This window comes from Motacilla alba, chromosome 23 (assembly GCF_015832195.1).
Source record: "Motacilla alba alba isolate MOTALB_02 chromosome 23, Motacilla_alba_V1.0_pri, whole genome shotgun sequence".
NCBI lineage: Eukaryota > Metazoa > Chordata > Aves > Passeriformes > Motacillidae > Motacilla > Motacilla alba.
In genome coordinates this window covers 1503039-1523595 of record NC_052038.1, presented here as the reverse complement: position 1 = coordinate 1523595, position 20557 = coordinate 1503039, and the positions used below count along the sequence as shown (strand labels likewise).

At 54.1% G+C, this 20557-nt stretch overlaps 1 protein-coding gene across 1 annotated transcript in view; it reads right to left on the bottom strand.

The window, feature by feature from the left end:
• HIVEP3 (HIVEP zinc finger 3) overlaps positions 1-20557 on the bottom strand; it is a 232106-nt gene that overhangs the window by 114092 nt on the left and 97457 nt on the right. Inside the window, 1 exon segment of the mRNA XM_038160693.1 lies at positions 1088-1180. The gene's annotated coding sequence lies outside the window, so the exon portion shown is untranslated.

Here is a 20557-nt window from a genome sequence, read left to right as displayed (position 1 = left end):
GGCCAGCAGCGCGGCCAGACAGCCAAGGTAAAACCTGGCTCCGTGCCCTGACAGGAACAATCCTTCAGCGCCGGGGAAACTCAAAGCCTGGGAGCTGCAGGTGATCCCCGGGCAGCGGAGCGGGGCTTGGATTGTATTGCTCACACCATAAATCACCGTGTCAGCTGCCCCAGCCGCTTCCACGAGCCAGCCTGGAACCGGCTAAAAGTGCCAGACCCTCTCAGCAGGGCCGGGGAGCTCAGGAACGAGGAGGGGGGAAAAGCAAACCACGCACAACGCCTTTTTCCGGAATAACAATGCCCGCATTTGCATAGAGCAGCTCAGCCCGGGAGGCACCGATCGCACCTCTGGGCGCATCAAAGGCGTTATTAATTTCCATCGAGGAGAATTAAGGAGCTTAACTCGTTAGCACTCATTTACTCAGCCTTAATGCATTTTTAAAGCTGCCTCATTTTCTGCTGATGAGCAGGTGCTAATCAAGGAACGCTTAAAAGGGATAAAACTCCCCGCGGGTCAAGCCCAGGGACAGCAGGTCCAGCCCCTGGCTTGGGGACATCCAACATCCCGCTTGGCAGGAGCTCCGCAGGGGTTTCGCTGGCACAGCTCCTGTCGCATCACGTGTGGCCCCAGAACAACCCCTCGGCTCCCCGCTCGCTTTCCTGTGCGAGTGATAAGGAGGAAATCCGTCCCAGACGGGCAGACAGCTCAGCCCGGCGCTCAGCTCAGCCCCAGCGCCCGGCTCCTCATTAGGGCCGGCCGCCAATTAAGAGCCCGAGCTTGTGGCGGTGCCAGCGCAGCCCCCGGAGGTGCTGGCGGCCGATCAAGAGCCACAGCCTCCTCGGGGTGTCCAACGACGCGCTGTGCCCAGGAGGGGAAAAAAAACCCAAAAACTAAAATCACCGACACCCAGCTCCTGGTTACCCGCTGCGGTGAGCTCACCGGCGGGTGCCCTTGTGCCACCGGTGACGCCTCAGCCCCGCCGTGCCCCGCCGGCGCTGGGCACGGCTGGCAGCGATGGCAGAGCCGCGCTCTCGGGCACGCACCCGCGCACGGCCGCGCCGGGCCCGGGGGACGCGCTCGGCGTTACCTGCACTCGCCCCCCGCGCGGCAGCCGCGGCTCTCCCATGGCTCTGCCGGCGCCAGGCTGGACCCCGCGGCTCCAGGGGGATCTTCTGCCGCGCTGCAATAGAAAAGGTTGGTTTAAAGCTCCTTATTTGGGCAGTGATGTCAAGGGAAGTCGCTCGGGCAGCGCCTCCCCCTTTTTCCATTCACTCCACATTGTTTCCTGTTGTCAAGCGGCGGCCGGGGCTCCGCGCGCGGCCGCGGGATCCTCTGGAAACGGGGATCCTATGGACACGGGATCCTCTGGAAACAGGATCCTCTAGCCACAGGGATCCTCTGGACCGGGGATCCTCTGGACACAGAAATCCTCCGGACCCGGGATCCTCTGGCCACAGGATCCTCTGGAAACGGGGATCCTCTGGAAACAGGGATCCTCTGGCCACGGGGATCCTCTGGACCCAGGGATCCTCTGGCCACGGGATCCTCTGGGCACGGAATCCTCCCGTCCTGGGCAATATCCAGCCCTGGGGATCCTCCAGTCCTGGGGATATTCCAGCTCCGGCGATCCTGCAGCCCCGGGGATCCTCCAGTTCTGGGGGTCCTCCAGCAGCGGACCCTCGAGCCCCGGGAATCCTCCATCCCCGGGGATGCTCCGGCCGCTGCCCCGCCCGGGGCCGAGCTGGGCGAGCCGAACAGGGGAGCGGCTCCGAGCTGCCTCCCCGCTCTCCACAGCCCGTCCCATCGCCCGAGCCGTGATTCCCACCCCTCCTTGCCTGCAGGGCCCGGGGGGAGCCGGGGGGTCCCGGCGGCCGAGGCAGCGCTGCGGGCCCGGCGCTGAGCGCGGCTCGCCCGCCGCCTCCCTCCCCCTTCCCTTCCTTCTCCATTCCTCCCGCCGCCTTCCTCCCCCACATCCTCCTCCTCCTCGTCCCTCCCCATCTGCCCCGGCTCCCGGCGCTGCCGCCCCGGCAGCGCATGGCGAGGGAGCCCCTCCGCTCCCCTCCGCTCCCCTCCCGCAGCCGGAGCCCTTCCCTCGGGATGCGGCAGTGGCAGCGGGGCAGCCCCGCCCGGGGGCACCGGGAACCTCTCCCGGAGCATCCCCGCGGCTGCGGGAGGGACAGCGGGGACAGCGGAGACACTGGGGACAGCCCGGACACTGGGGACAGCCAGGGACGGCGGGGACAGTGGGGACACTGAGGACAGTGGGGACACTGAGGACAGTGGTGACACTGAGGACAGTGGTGACTCTGGGGAAAACGGGAACAGCAGGGACAGTCAGTGACAGCAGGGACAGTGGGGACAGCCAGGACAGTGGGGACAGCCAGGGACAGCCGGGACAACCCGGTCCCGCCAGGGTTTCCAGCGCAGGGAACTCCGAGTTCCTCACGCCCTATGCACGGAGCTGCCCACCACCAGCCCCGTGCCTGATGGATCCCAACAACACATCCCAGGCCTTGATTTGAATTTTTAATTTTTTTTTAATCGGTTGATTGGTTTGGATTATTTCTGTGTTTGGAGTTTGGGGGGTTTTGATATTTATCACTTTATGCTCAGATACTTATCACTTTTTTTGCTTGGATTTTTGGCATCTGGAATGGGCCCACAAGAGAGGGGCTGGGGACAAGGCCTGCAGGGCCAGCACACAGGGAATGGCTCCCAGTGCCAGAGGGCAGGGCTGGATGGGATCTTGGCAATGAGGAATTGTTCCCTGGCAGGGTGGGCAGGGGCTGGGCTGGAATTGCCAGAGCAGCTGGGGCTGCCCCTGGATCCCTGGCAGTGCCCAAGGCCAGGCTGGACACTGGGGCTGGGAGCACCTGGGACAGGGGGAGGTGTCCCACTGGAGGGGATTTCAGGTCCTTCCAGCCTAAATAGTCTGTGATTCTGTGATCACGCCCAAACAAAGGGAAGCCAAAGCCCTTGGGATAAAAAGGGGAGAGAAAGGGATTCCCTGGCAATTCCCACACAGGATCCCAGCTCTGGGCAGGCCAAGCTGAGCTCTGAGGACAGAGCCAGACACCCCTGGGTGCTCCAGGCAGCTGGGAAGAGGCAGCCTGGGTTTTTTTAGGAGAAAGCAGAAGCACAGCCCTGCAGCCCAGGCTGTGTTTACATTTAAATGACATCTGCTTACTCAGCACAACGCTTCTGTTCCGCTGTCTGTGGTCAGTGAAGTCCTGCTGGACCTGGGGAAAACGCAAGCTCCAGGCAGGATTGTTTTGCTCAGCCCCTGAGGAGGTGTTTGATAACTGCCTGCTGCTCTCTGGGCTGTACCTGCTCAAATATTCCCTGGTGAAAGCAGCTGCCCCCCAGAGCTGGCACATCCCAGCTCCCTGCACTGCTACACCACAAATGTTTGAAAAGAGAAAAAGAAAACATCACCCCCAGCCCACTGGCTCCGTTCCCATCTAACTCCAGCTTGATAAAGTCAGAGATAAGTCAAAAAAAGATGGTGGGAAGTCTCTGATGGAAAGAATGACAGCAAAAGAGGAACTCACAGGATGTGCTTTATGGGGTGGACACCCCCAGAGCTGTCCCTTTGCTCTGCAATGTTGCTTTGCAGGAGAATGAATAAATCTACCAAAACACCAGCCTGGCTCACCTCCAACCATGCCCAGAGCCAACACCCCCCAAAGTGTCCCCCGATCTGCTCTTGGTGCTAATCCCAAGGAAATGCCCCATGCCCCATTTCCTACAAGCACGTTGTTTCCTCAGCAGCCCCGTTTCACACCCAGTCTCAGCTGTTCTCCTTCTGGCCAGAAAGGCGAATCAGAGCCTGGGATAAAGAGGTTTTATCTGTTTCATTTTGCTCCCCTGCTGCTCCTCCCTGTCCCTGGTTGGTTGGTTTGGATTATTTCTGTATTTGGAGTTTGGGGGGAAGGGGTTGATATTTATCGCTTTATGCTCGGATAGTTATCGCCTTTTTCCTTGGATTTTTGGTGTCTGGAGTGGGCCCACAGAGAGCTGCAGAGGGGCTGGGGACAAGGATGGAGGGACAGGAGCCAGGGAATGGCTCCCAGTGCCAGAGGGCAGGGCTGGATGGGATCTTGGCAATGAGGAATTGTTCCCTGGCAGGGTGGGCAGGGGCTGGGCTGGAATTGCCAGAGCAGCTGGGGCTGCCCCTGCATCCCTGGCAGTGCCCAAGGCCAGGCTGGAGCCTGAGTCACCAGGGTGTCACTGTGGTGTCACCAAGTGCAGGTGCTCAAGGTCTTTAAGCAATCCCAGGGCTGCAGGCACACTCTGGATCCCCCACAGGGCCCTCGAGGTCTCTCAGCCTCCCACACCTCTCTTATAAACACCGTAATTGTCGCTGTTTCCTCCTCCAGGGAGTTCCCCATGGGAGCTGCTCGGCCCTGGAGCTGGGATCAGGTCACAGCTGGAGCTCTGCACTGCCCAGCTCTGCTGAGACAGGAGCAACCAGCCCCAGGCTGCACCAGGAGAGGTTTAAGTTGAATGTCAGGTGTGGTTGTGATATTTTGTGAAAATCCCTTTGCTGGGATTTTCTTCTCCTGAGAAGCCGAAGGGCCTCAGCTTCAAGTGTAACCAATTTGTGATCTGCTGCTGTGGGATGCAGCAGGTGCTTCCTCCATTGCTCAGTGTGGGATGTTTCTGCTTGGTGGCCAATCCAGGAGGCAGCAGCTCTGGGACTCTCTGGAGTCACAGATCTTTGTCATTCATTCCTTTCCATTCCTGTCTCACCTTCTGATGAATCTCTCTCTCTGTTCTTTGTAGTACAGTTATAGTGTGGTCTTTTTAATGCAATATATATCACAATATAATAAACCAGCCTTCTGAAATGGAGTCAGGATCTCTCCTTCACCAAGTCCTGACTGCCCTGAAGACCCACGGTAATATATGGTGACCCCGGACATGCGGTAATAGTCAGGGAAAACTGATTTCCTGAAAGAAGGCTGAAGCATTGGAATGCCCTGCCCAGGGCAGCGTGGGGTCACCTGGAAGTGCTCAGGAAACGTGTGGATGTGGCACTTGGGGACAGGGTTAGCGGTGGGCCTGGCAGTGCTGGGTTAGTGCTTGAATTTGATCATTTTGGAGATGTTTTCCAACCTTAATGACTCCAGGATGGGCCAGGAGCAGCCCAAGGTTTGTCACTTGGAGGCCACAAAACCTGGACTGAGCAGGAAGCCTTGGAATAGAAGGGACTGGGAAGGACAAGATACCCAGAATCTTCATCAAACTGGACTCACATATTCGGATGGTCATGGAATCAATGAAATACAGCTCCAGAGCATGGAGAGAACCACAAGGAGCCCAACTCAGAAGCAGGAGCAGCCATCAAAGAAATCCCTCCTTCACTCCGTGTCCCGAAGCCAGTGACACATCAGGGGTTGTGTAAGAACCCCCAGTGCCCTCAGCAGCTCCCCATGCTGGGATTTTGGCAGCCCAGGCACACAGATCAGCTCCTCCTGGCCATTCCTTTCCTTTTTTTATTCCTTTTTTGGCAGATGGAGATGAGCTGAGAAGGGGCTGGGAGGAGCTCTTGTGAAACTGTGGAAGTACAGCCAGGGAGAGGCTGCAGCACCTCTGCTCCCATCAGCTGCCTCTCCCAGGAAGACACAATCCCAGGAATTCACAGAAGACACAGAATCACGGACTGTTTGGGCTGGAAGGACCTGAAATCCCATCCAGTGCCACCCCCAGGGACACCTCCCCCTGTCCCAGGTGCTCCCAGCCCCAGTGTCCAGCCTGGCCTTGGGCACTGCCAGGGATGCAGGGGCAGCCCCAGCTGCTCTGGCAATTCCAGCCCAGCCCCTGCCCACCCTGCCAGGGAACAATTCCTCATTGCCAAGATCCCATCCAGCCCTGCCCTCTGGCACTGGGAGCCATTCCCTGTGTGCTGTCCCTGCAGGCCTTGTCCCCAGTCCCTGTGCAGCTCTCCTGGAGCCCCTTCAGGCCCTGCCAGGGCTCTGAGCTCTCCCTGGAGCCTTCTCCTCTCCAGGGGAGCACCCCCAGCTCTCCCAGCCTTCCCAGTCCCACAGGATTTGTGCATCCCCCGGGTGGGAAGACTCTGACCCAGGAAGGTGAAGTGACTCCTTGAGGGCTGCACAGGAAATCCGTGGGAGAACTGAGAGGAAACTTCCCCGTTCCCACAGTGCATTCCCAGCTCTTTGCTGGGAACCTTCCTTCCCACCAGGTTACCCCAAGAGCAGCTCTGAGCCGTGTGGATGGAAAGGCTGCAGGTCCTGGCAGCATTTCCAGGCTCTGTAAATGGGTTTTAGGAGGAGAGGAATGGGCAGGGAGCAGCTGGAAGTGTGCAGGGCGCTCCAAGGAGCTGCTGCGCAGCAGAAAGGGTGGAAAAATGAGTAAAACTCAAAAAAAAAGCCCCACCAGGAGGGGTGGGGACAGTTTACAGAGGCCTTTTCAGGCACTGGGTAATTTCTGCCCAGCCTGGGCCAGGCTAAGGTGAGGGATGGGGAGGAAAAGGCTCTGAGCTCGGGGTGAGGAGGGAGATGTGGTTGTTGAACCCCCCTGCACCTCAGGATAGTCCCTTTCCTGGCTGAACAGTTTCTAACAAAGGATTTCCACAAAAGTCAGCATGGCCTGAGCTTCACCCCGTGTTTTCCTGCCCCTGCAGCAGGAGCAGGAGTCTCCAGAGAACCTGGGCCTTCATTTTCCAATTTAAGCAAAACCACAATTTTCTGCCCAGGAGAAGCCACCAGCACCAGGCAAACACCTTTGTGTGGATTGCCCTGAAAGGCCATTTGTGCTGTTTAAGGGAAAATTACCTAACAAACACCTCTCAGGGTGTTGAGCCACAGAGATCAACCCCAGGGCGTTGAGGGTGTCACGGCAGGGTGAAGGACCCTGGGGAAAAAGAAATCTTAAAAAAACCTACAGCATTTTTTTACCTCAGAATCTTCGATGTGCTCGGGTCTGGCCCTGTGTGAAGCACTTTAACACAACATTTGCACTTTGCTATGAATTTTGTTACTTTTTGTTTTTCCTTTCCGCGAGGATTTGGAGTGACAGGACACAGAGAATGGATTTAAGGTGAAGGAGAGCAGGGCTGGATGGGATCTTGGCAATGAGGAATTGTTCCCTGGCAGGGTGGGCAGGGGCTGGGCTGGAATTGCCAGAGCAGCTGGGGCTGCCCCTGCATCCCTGGCAGTGCCCAAGGCCAGGCTGGACACTGGGGCTGGGAGCTCCTGGGACAAGGGGGAGGTGTCCCTGGGGTGGCACTGGAGGGGATTTCAGGTCCTTCCAACCCAAATCATTCCATGAAGATTTTTTCATTTTAAAGCCCCACAGCCCAAGTCTGAGCATTGCCCCTCCTGACTGAAGAGGGGACAGGGAATGTTCTTTCCATGTCACCCGTCCCTTTGGGAAATCTGGAGCAGCAGAAACCTGTGAATTCACCACATTTCAGATAAATTTAACAACCTTTTCCAACCCAAGCTGTCAATCTCTGAGCGGGAAATGAGAACCTTCAGGAGTTCCAGGCTCACCAACAGCCCCCGAGCTCCCCCTGCTCCTGGAAGTCCCTCCCGGCACCTTTCCTGAGCTGGGCTCATTTGGAATAGTCTGGGCCCAGAGAAGCCCAAGCCCCTTTTCAGCCATCCATCAGCAATTAGGCAAACAAAGAGTAATTAATACCCCTAATTAAGGGCAGTGCTCATTTAGCTGCCCAGGACCCTCCATCCCTCAGACAGCGCAGGATTTCTGCATACCGCTTTCCACATCTGCAAAATTCCTTAACTCCAAAGGTCCCTGTGCTCATTAAACAGCTCAAAACCACGAGGGAGAGTCTTCAATTATCCCAAAAATCCCTGCAAAGTTGGGTTCGTATTCCAAGGCTCCCATTAAAGACACATGTCCTGGGAAGTGGCAGGCACGAGGAATCATTATGCTAATTTTAGCCAGAGCATCTGCTCGATGTTAAATCTGAAACTCCGTCTCAGAGAAATCATTTAATTAATTTTATTTTTTTTTTACCCCTTCAGAATTGACATTTGTCAAACAATATGTTGGGAGCCGAGGCTGGAGCCAAGTCTGAGTAATCCCAGCGGGCGAGAGCTCGGAGATGGAGCCGGCAGAATTCGGGATTGGAGAGCCAGGATGGCTGTGCCCCCTGCCTCGGGGCTGTCCCTGCCAGCTCCTGCCAGGGGACAGGGTCACCCAGGTCCTGGCAGGGTCACCCACCCCTGCCAGGGTCACCAGGTCCTGGCCAGGTTCACCCAGGTCCTGACAGGGGACAGGGTCACCCAGGTCCTGGCCAGGTTCACCCAGGTCCTGACAGGGGACAGGGTCACCCAGCCCTGCCAGGATCACCAAGGTCCTGGCCAGGTTCACCCAGGTCCTGACAGGGGACAGGGCCACCCAGGTCCTGGCCATGGTCACCCAGGGCCTGACAGGGGACAGGGTCACCCAGGTCCTGGCCAGGTTCACCCAGGTCCTGCCCATGGTCACCCAGGTCCTGACAGGGGACAGGGCCACCCAGGTCCTGCCCATGGTCACCCAGGTCCTGACAGGGGACAGGGTCACCCAGGCCTGCCCAGGGTCACCCAGCCCTGCCAGGGTCACCAGGTCCTGGCCAGGTTCATCCAGGTCTTGACAGGGGACAGGGCCACCCAGGTCCTGCCCAGGGTCAGCCAGGTCCTGCCCATGGTGACCCAGGTCCTGCCAGGGTCACCCAGCCCTGCAGGCTCATCCGGGTCCCTGCCTGCCTCCTGGGATGCCCAGCATGGACCAGGCTCCGTTGGAAATCTGGGAATTCACCTGTGGGTGAACGGCCCCAGGTGATGTTTTTCCACTGCTGGAGTCAGCTCTTACGGGGCTTTAAGCAGTCTCTGATCCTATTATTAGTGGGTTTATAAAACTTCCCAGCCCTAATCCAGTTTGGGAAATCCCAGGGAGCAGGAGAGAGCACCTGCAGGGCTCTCAGCTTGGACTCTCTCTGCGCCAGCCCTGTTTGCCCCAGGGAAAGAACACAGACACCTCCCTTCCCTTCCCTTCCCTTCCCTTCCCTTCCCTTCCCTTCCCTTCCCTTCCCTTCCCTTCCCTTCCCTTCCCTTCCCTTCCCTTCCCTTCCCTTCCCTTCCCTTCCCTTCCCTTCCCTTCCCTTCCCTTCCCTTCCCTTCCCTTCCCTTCCCTTCCCTTCCCTTCCCTTCCCTTCCCTTCCCTTCCCTTCCCCTTTTTCCCTTCCCTCTCCTCACACCAGGATTTTTCCATCGCTGCACTGACAGCTCAGTTTATTATTTTTATACATTTTTAAATATTTTCAATATTCCCCTCTGGCCACCCAGACCACTGGGCTGACTCCCCCAATCTCATCCAGGTGGACACAGATAAACAGGAAATTTTCCCAACAATTGGCCCATTCATTCCCAGGGAGTGACTCCCAGCTGGAATTTGGCCCTGGATTCCTTTAAATGGGGCACTTCATGGTGCACAAGGCCCAGGAAGGAGGGAAATACCAAATGACACGGGAAGCGTTGGATAAATCATCAGAAATCATCACAGGATTCATCCCAAAATTCAGCCTGACTGGGGCTGTGCTGTGGGATGGCTGAGCACAAGGCCTGGATGGGGCTGGGAATTCTGGCTCTTAATTCTTGAAGGGCCAAAACATTGATGGATCCCCTAAAACCACCTCAAATCCCCCAAAATATGCAAAAAGGAAACCAAAACCTGCCTGAAATCACCCTAAAACTGCCTCAAAACACCCTCAAACTGCCTAAAACCACCCCAAAACTGCTTAAAAACACTAAAAACAGCCTAAAACTGCCTCAAAACACCCTCAAACTGCCTAAAAACACCTCACAACTGCCTAAAACACTAAAACAGCCTAAAACTGCCTCAAAACGCCCTCAAACTGCCATAAAACCACCTAAAGCCCCCTCAAAACAGCCTGAAACTGACTTTAAAATGCCCTAAAACTGCCTGAAATCACTCTAACACTGCCTAAAAACACACTCAAAGTGCCTAAAAACACCTCACAACTGCCCAAAAACACTAAAAACACCCTCAAACTGCCTAAAACCACCCCAACACTGCCTAAAAACACTAAAAACAGCCTAAAACTGCCATAAAACACCCTCAAACTGCCATAAAACCGCCTAAAGCCCCCTCAAAACCGCCTGAAACTGACTTAAAAATGCCCTAAAACTACCTGAAATCACCCTAACACTGCCTAAAAACAGTCCAAAACTGCCTCAAAACACCCTAGAACTGCCTCAAAAGCACCTGAAAACAACATAAAACTGGCTCAAAACACCCCAAAACTGCCTCAAAACAACCTAAAGCCACCTGAAAACAATCTAAAACTGCCTCAAAACACCCTGAAATGGCCTTAAAACATCCTTAAACTGCCTCAAAACACCCTAAAATGGCCAAAAATGCCAGAAAAGGGGGGGAAATGCATCATTCAGGCAACAACCATGATTTTATAGTAGAGTCATTTATGGGTTTTGGGTTTTTTTTCATTTACAAAGCGAGGATTTCAGGTCTTTGGTGTGTCAGAAAATGCACCCAGCACAGCCTCTCTGAACCTGTGGGGTTCATTTCGGGGTGGGAGGGTGCAGCACTGGATAATTCTGGGACAAAAGCAGTTCCTGCAGCAAGCTGCGCCTAAGCAAACTAAGCTGGCTCGGAAATACTTGGCACAAAGTCCAAAATTCAGGAAAAGCTTTAAAATAAACTAAGAAAAAATAGAATTATTGACCATGGTGGTGGTGCTGGGGATGGGTTGGACTTGACCTTGGAGGGCTTTTCCAATCTCAAGGACTGGAAATTCCAACCTGAAGGAGGAAATGGTTGGACTTGACCTTGGAGGGATTTCCCAGCCTTTAAGCCTGGAAATTCCAGCCTGAAGGAGATGGTTGGACTTGATCTTGGAGAGCTTTTCCAATATGGATGAGGATGGGTTGGACTTGACCTTGGAGAGCTTTTCCAGCCTTAAAGATTGGAAATTCCAACCAGAAGGAGATGGTTGGACTTGACCTTGGAGGGATTTCCCAGCCTTTAAGCCTGGAAGTTCCAACCTGAAGGAGATGGTTGGACTTGGTCTCAGAGGGAGGGCTTTTCCAACCAGAAGGATTAGAAATTCCAGCTTTAAGGATTTGGAATTTGAGAAGGGGGAGGTGACAGCACAGGGACAGCAGAGTGTGACAGCAGGGCGTGGCACCAGCCCGCATCCCTCACCTGCCACTGGCTCTCCAAGCTCCAGGAACCCTCGGAGCCTCCTGGAATTCCTCCTCACTGCCTGGAACCCCCCCAGCTGCCCCATGGCACAAAGGAATCCTTTGAAATCCAGAGCAAAGAGAGGCTGGGGGGCTCAAGCGCTGCACACCTCCTCCCAGTCTGCTGTTCTTGGCAGCCCAGGCCGAGCTATTCCCAATGAAAATATCCCAGAGCCCGTCCCGTGCTTCCCGGCTGGAACCGATCCCACCCGCGCTCCTCCAAAGAGAATTCCTTCACGCCTCCTTTTGTGCAGGAAGCTCTGGAGTGGATTCACTTCAGTGCAAGATCCTCATCTCAAGGAGGTGAATCACGGCCTGGAACGGGGATTTTTCACTCTGCTGGCTCCAAAGGGAGAGGGGGTGAATTCCCAGCTGGAGCCAGAGGAATTGCAGAATTCCCAGAGTCACTGGCTTGGAAGAGACCTTGCAGACCATCGAGTCCAACCCAGCCCCAGCCCCTCAACTCAACCCTGGCACCCAGTGCCACATCCAGGCTTTGTTAAACACACCCAGGGATGGTGACTGCACCACCTCCCCGGGCAGAACATTCCAGAACTTTATCACTCTTTTCCTGATTTCCAGCCTGTATTTCCCTTGGGGCAGCTCGAGGCTGTGTGCTCTGGTTCCGTCAGTGCCTGGAGACAGAGCCCAGCCCCAGCTGAGAGGGATCCCAGCCCTGTGCTTGTAACAGGATGTGAGGGCATGAGGAATTATTTCACACCCCTGGAAGTGTCACCTGGCCACCCTCACCTCTGGGAATGTCACCTGGCCACCCTCACTGTGGTTTTATTTTTATTATTTATAAGTAAATATATCTATATATACATATATATAAATAAATATATAAAACAAATATATATGCACAACTCTGGTTCTTCATCATTCACTAATGAATGCCACACCAAAAAAAAAAAATCCCAAATGTTTTAGACAAGGAAACACATCAAAAATCCCTTCCAAATATGACTGGATAACTTAGAAATTTAGGAGATGGAGGCTTCAGGCCACGCACAAAAATAAATTGAAATAAACACATTGAAGTGGAGGTATCAAAATCCCCTCATGCTCTGAGCCAAGGCATTGCAGCAAACCCTAAACTGGCAGGAAATCCTAAACCCAGCGCTGGTGTTGGTTTTAGGATTTAGAGCAGAGCTTAGCTCGGAGTGGCCAGAGTGGTTCCTCAGAGCTTAGCTCGGAGTGGCCAGAGTGGTTCCTCAGAGCTTAGCTCGGAGTGGCCAGAGTGGTTCCTCAAGTGGTCCCTGTCACCCTGACCCCAAAACCGCTGCCATAGAGAGCCTGGGACACCTGGGGTCCTCTGAGCAGCCAGGAACTGCCTGGCACGGCCAAGGAACCAAGATCAACAGCTTAGCACGGCTGGAGTGCTTCCAGGTGAAGTTTAGCTTAAGTTTAAGCTTAGGTTTAAGCTTAAGTAGCCGTGTAGGGGACCAGGGGTGGATCTGCCCCATCTGCTGCCCCCAAAACAGCCCGAGCACTGGACAGGACATTGCTGACTGGGACAAGAGCTGCCTGACGTCCTTCCAAACTGAGCTGTGACAATTTGAAAGTGAGCAGTCCTCAGGGAAGATCCCAGCTCTCCCAGCCCCACTGCTGATGGAGGTTTTCACTCTGGTTATCCTGCAAACACAACCCTGCATCTCGTTAGGGCCTAAAGGAGCTCTCACAACCCTGAATAAACTTCCTCAGCATGAGAAGAGATTTTTCTCTGATTTTTAATTATTTGTGTGCCCTCAGGGTCACTGAAGCTACTGGAAGAATCTGAATTTGCCATTTGGAGATTGATTCCTGAAAAACAGAACGTGGCAACAGCCTAGGAAACAAGGATGGAGATTTCTGGAAACCCTAAGCACAGCACTGTGAGTGAAGAAAAATGAGGCACAGCCTCCAGTGTAGGATCCCCTGGACTCCAGTCCACACCAGTCCACACCAGTCTGTTGGAACCCAGTCTGTGCCCCACAGGGATTTTAGGATGGAAATTCTGCTCTGGTGCTTCTGTCCCACCCATTGCAGCCAAGAGCTCGAGGAGAATGACCCAAAAATTCCTTCCTTGGTGTCCTCGGTTACAAGAAGTGGCTGTGTGTGTGTGTTCAATCCCCACCTGTCAGAGCTGGGGCAGTTCTCTGCTGCTCACGGGGCAGTTTTCTTTCTCTCTGCCACAGCCAATCCTCCCTGCAGGAGATCTCTGCTGCTCATGGCCACTGAGTGTCCCTGCAGGGCTGATCCAATTCCATCATCCCATGGGGAGATGCTGCGCCCAGGGCAGGAGCCAAGCATTCCTCCCTGGATCCAATCTGAGCCTGGCAGCAGCACAGCAGCCTTTGCCCCCTGCATTCCCAGAGGAGCAGCTTTCTGCTGCCCTGCATTGCCAGAGCAAGAGCAGGCCCATCTCCAGCAGCCCTGGAGCTGCAGAGGAAAACTCCAGCCTTGTGCAGGATCCCTGCTCCAGCAGAAGCACAGCTGGCACTGCAGGAGGGCTGAGCCACCATGGAATGGCACTGCTGCCACCAGCCTGAGCCACAGCGTGCCAGGGCCTGCTCTGACTCTGGCAGGGCTTTGTTTGTACTGTTGCATTTGTACTTTTAATTTCCCTAGTACAGAACTGTTATTGCTATTCCCATATCTTTGCCTGAGAGCCCCTTAATGTCAAAATGACAATAATTCAGAGGGAGGGGGTTTGCATTTTCCATTTCAGGGGAGGCTCCTGCCTTCCTCAGCAGACACCTGGCTGTTCAAACCAAGACACTTGGTCACCTCTCCAGGAATATCCCAACCCAAAATCTCTTCCCACAAAGCTGGATTGTGCCACCAGCCTGAAGTTCTGCGCTTCTTCCCATGACTCTGCTCAGATGTTTCAAAGACTTGCTTGGATTTTTTTTTTTCCTTTTATATATATAGATATTATTATTTCACACTTTCAACTCAGCACAGAAAGCTCCTCAAATTTTCCTTCAGAGGCTGAAATCTCTGTAATTACAGGCTGCAGCCAGGCAGTGGCTGCTGGAGCTCCCTGCCCTGCCAGCAGAGCAGGTCAATTATGAGCTCTGAACCCACATTACCAGGAGGGAAAGCTGGGCTGGATTCTGCTCAATTAGTGCTGGAACTGTCTTGGAAGAGGAAGGTGAACTGAGCTAATGGAGCTCTGCAGAGACCTCCCCATCAGCGCTGCAAAGGCTGGAATTTAATTTCTGGTATGGCAGCAATTAATGATGTTTTGGCACCCAGTGCACCTCCAACCTCAGGGTGACGTTCCTGAGGTTCCTCTCTTGTCCCTCCTCACCTCCAGCTCAGGGGCTCCGTTTCACAGCCATAGAGAGGAGGCTGGGGCACAGAGGGAACTTTCAGGATGTTCTTCCCCCATTTCCAGGGCTGAGGCTCAGGACAGAGTGTGGAATTACAGAGGGACACAGTATGGAATTAGGGAAGGGCTTGCTGGACTGCTGCCGTTCCCAGAATGAAGATCATTCCTCGGGTGCTCTCAGGTGGCTTTCAAACACCCCAGAAACCTGGAGCCCCCTAAGCCAGGTTTTTTTTTTTTAGGAATCCTTTACCACTGCTCCCTTTCTGAGCATGGGTTTTTGTAAGCAGCAAAAGCACCAAGGAGAAGATTTGAAAGAGATTGAAAATTTTCTTTTCTCCGGCTGGTGAAGGTGCAAATCTCACCCAGAGGCCTCGTGGGTGGGAGGGCAGAGCCAGGCACTCCCAGGTGTCCAGCTCGGGCTATTCAGTGATTCCACAATTCCAGGAGAGCCCAGGCAGGGCCCCAGGATGGCAGAACCCAGCGGGGAGAAGCAGCACAGTCTGGGGAGGAGAAGGCTCCAGGGAGAGCTCAGAGCCCTTGCAGGGCCTGAAGGGGCTCCAGGAGAGCTGCAGAGGGGCTGGGGACAAGGCCTGCAGGGCCAGCACACAGGGAATGGCTCCCAGTGCCAGAGGGCAGGGCTGGATGGGATCTTGGCAATGAGGAATTGTTCCCTGGCAGGGTGGGCAGGGGCTGGGCTGGAATTGCCAGAGCAGCTGGGGCTGCCCCTGGATCCCTGGCAGTGCCCAAGGCCAGGCTGGACACTGGGGCTGGGAGCACCTGGGACAGGGGGAGGTGTCCCTGGGGTGGCACTGGGTGGGATTGAGGATCCACCCAAACCTTCCTGTGAATCAGTGCCTCTGGGACCATGGGCTGGCACCACAGGAGCCACAGCCAGGTCCTGGCACCTCCCGAGTGCCACAGAGAGAGAGAAAAGGAATCCAGGAGCAAAGCTGTGCCTGCCCACCACAGGCTCACCCCATTTCCCTGCCCTGTTCATTTCCTGGCTCACCCCAGCCCAGGGCAGGGACTGCGATGCTCTGAGGTTGCTGCAGTCCGTTTTATTGCCTGCTCCTCCTCCAGCTGTCCTTAGGGCTGTCAGGAGCAGCCCCAGCCCCGCAGCCATCCCCCAGTCCCAGGCTGGGCTGTTTGCAGACAAAACCCGCTCCAAAAACACCCCGCGGCTGCAGGAATTGACACCTTCTGGGGTTTTTTTCATGCTAAACGGTGACCTGAAATGGCCCAGAAGTGCCTCAGCTGAGCCGGGGTTTATCTCAGCAGCTCCTTAATCCCCCCCTGCCCTGGACCCGGCTCTGCCAACACCTCCCTGGGCACAGCCCTTCAGAACAGGTGAGAATCAGAGCAGAATCGCCAGCAAAAAGGAAAATACAAAAAAATCAGCCTTGCCAGGCAAGGCAGGGTTCGACTTGCACATGTAGGGCTGTTCCTGAAGCAGCCTGGCTGTTTCATCCCTCTCCCAGAACACAGCCGTGTCTCGTTTTATTAATAAAAGACGTGGCTGTCTCTTTTTTTTTGAAAATGTTATTAAAATCCACGGCGAGATTTTCATTGGCAATGAATTCCAGGGCTTAATTATGCACTGTGTTAACAGGCTGGGTGTTTTTACATGTCTGAGAGAGGCCACGTGCTCCCACACTCTCTGAGCAGATTAAATAACCAGACAAATGTATCCTTTACACCTTTTTATGGGATTGATGGAATTTTGGTGGGTTGGACACCACGAGGATCTTCAGAGGGACCTTCAGATCCCTGGATTTGGAGCCCCTCTGGGCTATCAACCCTCTTGGGTTTGGAATTTGGCCATTTTTAAGGATTTGGTGACTTTTAAGGATTTCTTACCAGTGGGAGGTTGGAATGAGATGGTTTTTAAGGTCCCCCTGACCCAAATCACCCTGTGATTCTGTAACTCATCAATATCTGGAGATAAGGAAATGCTGCACTGATTTCTAGAAATCCTTCACATCCATCTCAATAAATGCCAAGATTTGTTGTTCCCCGCTCATGCCAGCAATCTTCCTGCAGAGTTTACCAGGGAAAAACTGATTTCCTGCAGTGTTTGTCCAAACAAACCCTTCCCTGTGGCTGTGGGTCCAGCCCAGCCAGCAGGTGACAAATGTCCCTGCTCCCAGAGGCCACTGTCCCACCAGAGGCTCCCAGCCACATTTCCCCAGGGTGTGAGCAGGATGTGAGCAGGGTTCACACCCAGGCAGGGGCTCTGCCCTCCCAAAGGACCCCCCAGGACAGGTTTTGTGTCTCTTTCAGCCTCACCCCCAAGTTGTGACACCCAAATTTTCTCATCAAGCTGGGGCTGCCCCTGGATCCCTGGCAGTGCCCGAGGCCAGGCTGGACACTGGGGCTGGGAGCACCTGGGACAGGGGGAGGTGTCCCTGCCATGGCAGGGGTGGCACTGGGTGGGATTGAGGGTCCCTCCCAACCCAAATCATTCCAGGATTTCCCATCCCACAACATGAGAGACAGATCCAACTCTGATGAATCACAGAACCACAGAATGAATTCGGTTGGAAGAGGCCTCCAAGATCATCAAACCTGTGCCTGGTCTTGTCCCCAGCCCAGAGCTCTGAGTGTCACATCCGGGAATTCCTGGGACACCTGCAGGGATGGGCACTCCAAGCCTCCCTGGGCAGCCCCTGCCAAGGCCTGAGCTCCCTTTCCATGGGGAAATTCCTGCTGTGCCCACCCTGAGCCTGCCCTGGCCCAGCCTGAGGCCGTTCCCTCTGCTCCTGTCCCTGTTCCCTGGAGCACAGCCCGACCCCCCGGCTGTCCCCTCCTGGCAGGAGCTGTGCAGAGCCACAAGGGCCCCCCTGAGCCTCCTTTGCTCCAGGCTGAGCCCCTTCCCAGCTCCCTCAGCTTCTCCTGGGGCTCCAGACCCTTCCCAGCTCCGTTCCCTGCCCTGGACTTGCCCCTCCAGGTCCTTCCATGAAGATTGAATTTGTCACAGGTTTCAGATTCTCTGTTGACTCCACCTGCACATCCCTGGCTCCACAGGAGCCTCCTGATTTCAACATTGCCAATGCAGAACCTGGATTTTTATTTTCTGTACCCAGAACAAACCTGGAAATGAACCTGCCCCACCTGACTGCTGGAAAATGCTGTTTATTCCGCTCCATAATTTTGCTTCTGTGGTGTAATGATAATGATGATAATAATAAGAAGAGAAGAAACAAGAAAACAACCAGGAAAAATTAAGGCCATTTGGTTTATCTGCATCAACATGAAATGGCAAATGAGGCTGTTAAAACTTTGGAGTTTCAAAGTTGCAGCATCTTCCAGGATTAAATCAGAACTGGTCACGTGGGTTTGAATAAAAAAAAAGAAATTAAAAATCTGCCTGGCTGCTTGGCTGGGAGAAGCTGATTTTCGCTCCTATAAACAACAGTAGTGTGGAGATAAAACAAATAATATTCTAATTGCTTCTGTGGCTGCAGAACGGAGCACAGGGCTGGATTATAACTGAAAACAACAACGAGTTCCGGAGATAAATCTTGGTAAAAGTAAAATGTTTTTGAGTAAAATGTAAAAAGTAAAATGTTATGAGTGTTCCCCTGTTACTAACGTTGACATCACATCCTTTTCCTGATTTTTTCCTCATTTTCCCTGGGTGATGCCCGTGTTGGTTTAACACCTTGAGGCAAACCCACCCCCTGAAATTTCTCTTAACAACGTGCTTCAAATTTCCTGAGGATGCCCCACTGCTCACAGGGAATTTTAACAGCTCTGCTGCTCCTTCTCTTCAAGACTCAAATACTGAAATGTGTTTCAAATCCCTGTGCCAGTCCTGGGCCTCCACGAGCCTAAATTCCCCCAGCCTTTGATTGCCCATCTGGGGCTGGGTTTGAAGTCCCTGGATTTGAAGCCTCTCTGGAATATCAAACCCGTGGCGTTTGGAGTTTGATGATTTTTAAGGTTTTCCAAACCTCTCTGGGTGATCAAACCCCCGGGGTTTGGAATTTGGTGTTCTTTAAGGATTTCCAGCCAGTGGGAGGTTGGAATGAGATGGTTTTTAATCACAAACCACCCTGTGATTCCGTAACGCAGCAATATATGGAGATAGGGAAAGCTTTTCCTCCAAACCTGACCATCTGTGGATGCTCCTCTGCACATTTTAATTTCTTTTTTTCTAAAATTCTCAAAGAATTTTAGAGCCCTTGACCAAACCATGGGCAGACAGAGAATGGCCTCGTCCACGTGCACCTGGAAACACTTTGCAGAGCAGCCTGAAAAAATTCCAAGAGAGGAACAACATATCCCAAAACACAAAGTGTTCCTGAGCAGGCTGTGGAGAAAGGGCTGTTGTTGGTTTTCCCTATGGATTTTCCCAATCCATGCCAGTGTGTTTAAGGGATTATGGATGTGGTTTAGGTTGGAAGATGTGTCTGGGCTGTGTGTTCTGTCCCCTCTGTCAGAGCTGGGGCAGTTCTCTGCTGCTCACGGGGCAGTTTTCTTTCTCTCTGCCACAGCCAATCCTCCCTGCAGGAGATCTCTGCTGCTCATGGCCACTGAGTGTCCCTGCAGGGCTGATCCAATTCCATCATCCCATGGGGAGATGCTGCGCCCAGGGCAGGAGCCAAGCATTCCTCCCTGGATCCAATCTGAGCCTGGCAGCAGCACAGCAGCCTTTGCCCCCTGCATTCCCAGAGGAGCAGCTTTCTGCTGCCCTGCATTGCCAGAGCAAGAGCAGGCCCATCTCCAGCAGCCCTGGAGCTGCAGAGGAAAACTCCAGCCTTGTGCAGGATCCCTGCTCCAGCAGAAGCACAGCTGGCACTGCAGGAGGGCTGAGCCACCATGGAATGGCACTGCTGCCACCAGCCTGAGCCACAGCGTGCCAGGGCCTGCTCTGACTCTGGCAGGGCTTTGTTTGTACTGTTGCATTTGTACTTTTAATTTCCCTAGTACAGAACTGTTATTCCTATTCCCATATCTTTGCCTGAGAGCCCCTTAATTTCAAAATGACAATAATTCAGAGGGCGGGGGTTTGCATTTTCCATTTCAGGGGAGGCTCCTGCCCTCCTCAGCAGACACCTGGCTGTTCAAACCCAGGCAAGAAGGAATTAAGGGAATTACTCACTGCCAGGGCGAGCTCAGTGAGCAGCTCCTGAGGGGTGGCTGAAATTCCTCCCTGTAAGGGTGGAATTTCAATTGAAGAATGATGTGGAGTGATGAGTCCAACTTTCCCCTCCTGAATATCAGGGGAGAGCTGCAGCATCTTTGTTCTCCAGCTCCACCTCAGGGCCATGTGAAATTCTGATTTTCCAGGAATTCCTGCCTCTCCAGAGATGCTGCTCCCTCCTGGGTCAGCCCCAGCTGCCCCTTGTGAATCCCCACCAGGATTTTGCAGTCCAGCTCCACCAGCCAAGGCCCAAAACCCCTCTTTTTGTCCTCTCCAGCTCCTGCCAAGCCAAACCCATCAAAATCCAGATGTCTCCAGGTGAGGATTGATTTAGGTTTGGCAGGTCCTGAAGCCATGAAGTGAAGTTCTGGGAACATCCTAACAGCTGTAGATTCAGGGATTCTCACCTTTTGAACCGCTCCCCCATTTCTTGCTTTGGGAACACACCAACAGCTCTGGGATTAGGGGCTCAGCTCTGAATTTTTCCCATTGCTCTGCTATTTCTTGCTTTGAGAGCATCCTAACAGCTCTGGGATCAGGGACCCTTCAGGGTTTTCCCCACTGTTCTCCCATTTCTCCCTTCAGGAAAAGCCCAGGTGCTGTGGGATTAAGGACTCTCAAAGTGCTCCCCCATTTTTCATTTTGGGGAGATCCCCACAGCTGTGGGATGAGGTGCTCATCCGAGTTTTCCCCATTTTCCCCATTTCTCGCTTTGGGAACACCGAGAGCTGTGGGACTGGGGACCCAACTCTGAGTTTTCTCCATTGTCCCCCCGTTTCTCCCTTTGGAGGAAGAGGAAGGCTGGAGGTGAACAGGACCTCCTTCAGCCAGAGCCCAGGGAATCCC